The sequence below is a fragment of the Lichenostomus cassidix genome, chromosome 3 (genome assembly GCF_008360975.1).
Source record: "Lichenostomus cassidix isolate B80296 chromosome 3, HeHo_3.0, whole genome shotgun sequence".
In the NCBI taxonomy this organism is placed as follows: domain Eukaryota; kingdom Metazoa; phylum Chordata; class Aves; order Passeriformes; family Meliphagidae; genus Lichenostomus; species Lichenostomus cassidix.
This window is the reverse complement of record NC_139483.1, coordinates 66,348,282-66,354,716: the sequence shown is the minus strand read 5'-3', so window position 1 is coordinate 66,354,716 and position 6,435 is coordinate 66,348,282. Positions and strand designations below refer to the sequence as shown.

Genomic DNA, 6,435 nt, shown 5'->3' with positions numbered 1-6,435 from the left:
ATGTACAGTAAATGACAAGCCTGGCTCGGGGTGTTGAAAGGAAGCAGTGCTGGGAAACATTTCAGTTTAAGGAGAAATAGCGTGGGCGTGGTGCATCAGTGAGAGAAAATTGGATAGAAAATGAAACTGGGGAGTGAAAATCTATTTTTAACGGGGCTTTGAAAATCTGGCTGGGGCCAGGCCCTGTCTGAAATGATGTAGAGCCATAACTATTTCCTGGGGCTTGCATTTTCCAAAAGGGAGAACATCTGATAGCAGGGCAAGAGGATTGTTCTTTCTAAGTACATCCAGTGAAAGCCTTATCATTCTTATGGGAGAAAACAGAGGACACTTGTTACCCTGCACACAGCACAGATGTCTGGCTATTCTCCATGCTAGGCGAGATCTTCTGGGCATGCAGGGAGAATGAGAGCTCAGATGGTGATAGATGCATCCCTTTGCAATAGAGAAGTGACAGCATCTCACCCAGGCAGACATTGTACTTGATGAAGAACTGCCAAGAGGGAGATATGCATAAAAAGGTGATGCGTGCAATTACTATATCCACTGAGTTTATATCAAAAATACACTATTTTGTTTCTACAGTTGGGATTGTCTGTGCTCTTTGCTTTGTGAGGGTGCTCACAGGAGGAAAAGCTGCACCGTGTTGAAAGCAGATCTCTGTGCAGTTCCAAGGCAGGGTTTCCTGGAAGCCAGGAGGGATACTGGGGAGCACCTCTGCTGCTTGCATGGAACCACACACTGCTGGTGCCCACTGCTGCCCTGGGCACTCTATATACCCCTTCCAGCTGAAGGACAGGAGTAGATCCTTCTTGCATGTGAGTCATTTGACTTGCTTAGACCTCTCTTTCTGAGAAGACAAATTGCACCTAAAGAATATTTTTTGTCCACTGAGGACAAAGGGAGGGTGGATTTCCTAGGTGTGTATTTGGAACAGATGTCTGCCTTGTTTGCAAATGAAGACCTGCAAAAAACCCTGAAAAACCCTTACAGACAGCTGCATCTGGTCTGACAAATTACAGCCCTGAGCCTTCCCTGGGGAGGAGCCAAGTCCCAGCAGGCAGGATCTGTTGGTCACTGCAGTGGTACATGCAGATAAAACCCCAAGGTAGGGTCAGAGGAAATGGCTTAGCAGCAGCTCTGGGGTCACCACTGCCCTGCAGGCACCAAGCAGAACATTTAGCTGCAAACCATCTCTCCCCAGTACCAGACACTCTGCAGCTGTGCAATGCTGCTGGGAGCATCACTAAGTCTTTGAGGAATTTTTTTTCAGGCCTCGGGGGAGTGGCTGGTGAGCTCAGCTGGGAGCTGGTGAGCTGGCTGTGGGGAGCTGGTTGGCAAAGGCTGTGCCTGCAAGAGCCCATGCTGATCCAGGTCTGCAGGTGTCCCTTCAAAAGGCAGCAAACCCCACCCTACAGTGCTTTGGGGAGGCATTTCCACTGAAGCACAGCCCTCAAGCCCTCCTTCTGACTGGCAGAGGTGATTTGGCTGCTGACACCACAGGTATTACCTGCACCCGGGTGATGGACGCTGCTGCCTCTCTGAGAGGAGCTTGGCCTGTTAAAGGAACAGTTTCAAGAGCTACTCTAGGCAGTCTCCTCATAGGGGTGTCAAGGGCAGATGGTGACGTTCACTGGGGCCAGGCTCTGGCTTCCCACTGCACAGCCTCAGTATGAGGGACTGACTGCAGGCAGAGGTGGATGCTGGTGCCAGCCTGGGTTGCTCTCACCAGTCCTGAGGGGTTTGTAGAGTCCTGAGGTCACTTGTTATTATGCTGAAATGGTGGGAAGGTCTGGTTAGTCCTACAGTGAAGGAAATGCAAAAGTGGTCTGAAAACTGGGTGCTGAGGATGGCCAGATAAAAGCAGCAGCACCCAGTTTTCATGCAGGCTACTAAATACAACATTTTCAGTCTGGACAGAAAAACTTCTCACAGCAGAATGGCAACCCTTCTGACTGACATTGGCATTTTCTGCCTCTAGACAGGCAGTGAAGTTGGCCTTGTGGCTGTAGAGGGGCATGCAGTGTAATTATGATATGCAGTTGGGAGTGCAACATAATTTCTTCTTTTCACTGTTTTCATTTTTTTTCCCTTTTCTCCTCTTTGTTCACCTGAATAATAGCTACTGACAGTTTGGCTATACTGTGCAGCACATTCATAGAAGTTCTGTGCATGTGTATGCACATGGAAATCTTCTGTTTCTGGTGTGGTTAGTTAGCCTCCTTTGGAAACACACCTTTTACTGCTAACAGCTCATCTTTAGCTGGGCATGAAAACCATGACACTGAAACATCCTTCCTTCCTTCCTTTGCTCTGCACACAATGAATCCAACAAGAGGACAAATAGCACAAGAGGCTGTATTACTGATAATCCAAGGTAAATTCAGGCAGGAGAAGGAGCCTCTCAAGTTGAAGTGTATTCCTTATCTCCACATGCCTCAATATCTGAAATTGCTCACATTCAGGAGGAAAGCAGTATCCTTTTGAATAAAACATCCTGCATTTGGGAACGACTTAGTCCTGAGAGGTCATCCTAAAGCCAGTGTGCATGTACTGCCCTGGATCTGAGTGCCAGATGCCTCTCAGGTGAGTGCTAACACAGAACTCTTTTTTTTTGTTTCACCTTCATCTTATTTGTGAAGGGAGAAGCATATCCCTGCTTATCAGCTGCCAGCTGGTAAAATGGAGCTGTTGTGGTCTTCCAACAGGGCAATTTCAGTTCATGTGCATGCAGTCCATCCACTATGGTCCTTACAGCACTCCCAGCAGAGCCTTGCAGACAGTGCTGCAATACTGCTTTTTAATACAAAGACAAAACTCTGGCTGGGGAAACTGTCAGTGCAGCATCAGGAGAGCTTCAAGTAAGAAATGCCAGGGTGTCTAAAAGCCATTGAGGTGGATAACTGTGAAGCATCAGGCTGAAGAACTGCAATACCCTTCAGTCTTCAATGAAATGTTTACCTTCAAAGACATTTTTCCTAAGCAAATATTCAATTAAGCCATCAGGGAATTCTTTTAAATTCACATATGGCCATTAGCAGGGGCAGGCACTGCTGCTATGGAAAGTGGGTACTGCCTGGTTTTCTACAAAATGCAAGCTGGTGGAGGGAGCTGCCATCACCCAGAGCCACCTCCACCAGCCAGACTTCAGGTCCTTGGGGTCACCCTGGTTTGTAGCCTGGTCATATGCAGCTCTCCAGTCAGCCTGCAGTGGTAGTGGTGTACTGGAGGTAGGAAATATTAGGAGGATTTGGCTCATCAGAAATAGTTTCTTGAGGGGAAAGGAGAAGATGGAGATGCACTGTAGAACTTTGTCATCTATAATTGGATTTTCCCTTAGGTCTAACTAAAAATAAATTAGCTAATAGTAAATTCAATTAATTTTGCCAAATTTGAGCAATTCTTTTAATTAGGAAGGAAGAACTTAATCTCACAGAAAACAGACAATTTCCAAAGGCTGGCACAAGAGTATGCCACCAGAGTATGTCCCTATGAATTGCTGTGAGATGAGGAGCACACACACAAACTTACACAGAAAATATAATTACATGCAAGAGACAGCAGTGCAATGTGAGCCATTTAACCTTGAGCAAGTGGCATGTGATGTCAGGAGGGCTGGTATTGTGGAGCTTTTCAATTTGTTTAGTGAGAGATTGTCAAGCTAGTGTATTATGATAAAATCAGACTTTCATCTTAGTGCTAGGGCTAGGCAAATTAATTGAGTGTTCTTACACACATACTGGTGAGTGGGAGAGAGACTGCAGCTTTCACTGTTGTGTTTCTGAAAAGTGAGTTTGTCTGTACGTGTTTGATTGCAAATGCTGCAGGAAGGTTATTTACTAAACTTGGGAGGAAGCAGGAGGGGAGACACCTGGTGTGATCGTGGCTTTATGGAGGTTACAGGGCAATGGCACTGGCTGCAGATGAAGATGTCAGGATGCAAAAAGGCATTGGGATGGCTGAGCCTTTTGCCTTTCTCTCAGCACACCCCAGCGTGAAAGGCCTTGTGGTGGCAAATACACGAACTCCATAGCTGTAAAATCCATCTGTTGGGTCACTTTTAGTGCCTGGTACCATATATTCGTACATAATCAGACTCTGGAAAAGAGGGTGTTTAATTCTGATTTCTAGCTTCTCCTCTCTGCTATCTTACTGTGAGTGTAAACAGATAAAAGACAAAGTAATCAAGTGTTTTACTGCTTCCCATTTCTTTTTAAAGCAACCGTTAACCCACTGGCAGGTTAACAGAACTGTGTGTGGGATTACAAATTAGAAAATTTGACAAAATTCTTTTTACCTATTTTACAAACTCATTTTTCCTGTACTACATGTTTATTTCCATTTTCCATCTGTCCAGTGGCCCAATAAAAAAGTCAGTTTAGTATTTACTTCTCTCTCCTGTTATTAGAAAACTTGAACTAGGGAATATGCTGAAGACAGGAGTGGAAGTTTCCCAGCTGAATCCAGCTGGATGGACAGAAGATGGATGTTTCTTTCTGAGCCCTCCCTTACATAGATTCTGAAATATTAAGTATATAAATGCTCTAAGTACTTCAAGTACTACACTAGTAAAAAAAAAACCCACACCAAAAAAGTCCCTCCCAAACATAAAACAAAAAACCTCCTCCATCACCAAACAAACAAACATGCTCCCCCCCAAAAAAAGCAAGCCTCCCACAAAAAAAAAAAAAAAGGAAAACCAAAAGAAAAAAAGGGAAAAAAAGTAAGAAGGAGATCCAGTACTTAGTTCTTCAGGAGTTTCCATAAAACCAGAAAGCATTTCAGAGGATTTTGAAACTATCGTTCTCTACAGGCTTACATGACAAATCATGTGTGATGACAAGTCCAGAAAATTATCAGGAGTCTTGTGATCTTTGGTGTTTTTTCCTTACAGTCTCAGTTTGTGTGACTAAACAATTCCTTGGCAAACTTTGCTTTCAGTTTTGGAAAAAGTTTGCAGCCCTTTGGCTGCAGAGCTGACCTCAGGGACCAGAAGTCTAGAGACTGAGTAAACAGAAAAATAATAAAAAATGTTCACTTTTAAAAATCATGTGCTTTTCAAAACATGTTTATGAGTTTTGGGGTTTGTGGCATGATTGTTCAGTGTGTTAATTTAAGAGTATCAACTCACATTTGGGAATGTGCTCTTTCTTCCACGTGTGTCAACATGGCACAGCTCCTTCTGCTGGGAATGGTTATGGACAATCAATCAGTTGATGCTCCAAGGAATTGTGGCCCCGAGCCCCAATCTTTAGCTTTGTGGCAGATTGTGGATTTTGTTATTTTGTGGCAGAGAGCTGGTGTCCTGCAACCCCAGATGGAAAGGTGGGTTGGGGTATCTGACCCAGCTGCTGCCCCTCCATTTAGATCAGAGGTCATGCCCTGGCCCAGCACTGTCATGGAGTGAAACGTGGACAGTTTTTCCAATGAAAGAAATTGGCCTTTTTATACTGTGCATTTTTCTGCAACATTGTGCTGTTTGATATGATTCTCAAAACGCAGCCACCTTTTTTGTTCAGTTGTTGGGAATAGGGATGACAGAGGACCCTCCCAAAAAAACCTGCAGGGATAACCCAGGAGTGTTTTATCACCAAATATCTCCTGAGTCTCAAAACTTTTTTCTTTCGAAACCACAGTTATGGTCACTGTAGACTCTTCTGTAGCTTCTGTGGCACATTACAGCTGTGTTTAAATTAAATGTATTTCTATTCTTAGCCAAATTAACACATCGTTGTCTAAATCTTTTCCCAAATTGCCACTGGTCAGATGAACAGCCTTATTTACTAACCCAATTCCACTCTGGAAAGCATCCATTAATTATTAATATTTCTCGTCTCACAACAATTTTTGCTTATGCCTTCCTCTTTACTTACTCAGCTTTTGAAAAATGTCTCTGGGGCAAATACCACAATAATTTCCTGCTTCCCTCTGAAGCACAAAGTAAACTGCTAAATCAAGGGTAGCATGTACTTCTCTTCTATAAATTGCCTTGGCTCCCTGCTTCACACTGGCAGCTGCCTGAAGCCCTGGTTTGTGTCACAGGCACCCTCGGTATGGACACTCCAGCAGTGTCCCAGAGCTGTGTCCCCTCTCCCCTGGCGCTGTGGCTCGATGACGTGAGGCATGAGTGGCACAGCTCTGGGCTGGCTGGAGGTGGGCAGAGAAAGGGCATCACATTGCCCGGCAGCAATTGTCTGAGCTGGCACACTCCCATCACTACCCCTGAGAAAAGCATAGCTTCACCCTCTGTGATTCACAGGGTGAGCCAACAGTTGCTCAGGCAGTAGCAAAATAGCTTTTTCCTGGGAACCAAGTGTTCAAAAAAAGGCTTAATCCGCCGCAGGGAGCGCAGAGTGCAGCGTCCATGTCAGCCCTCCTGTCCTTCTGCATCAGGCGAGGCAAGCAGTGCTCTGCCTGCAAATCTTGCTGCAAACC

The 6,435-nt window shown here is 44.9% G+C and overlaps 1 long non-coding RNA gene across 1 annotated transcript; it reads left to right on the top strand.

Moving 5' to 3' along the window:
* Positions 1–1,100: 1,100 nt before the first annotated feature.
* LOC146439902 (uncharacterized) lies at positions 1,101–4,571 on the top strand. The gene is made up of 3 exons (XR_014850955.1): positions 1,101–1,503; positions 2,123–2,586; positions 2,709–4,571. It is a non-coding gene; the product is annotated as an uncharacterized LOC146439902 (long non-coding RNA).
* Positions 4,572–6,435: the final 1,864 nt, after the last annotated feature.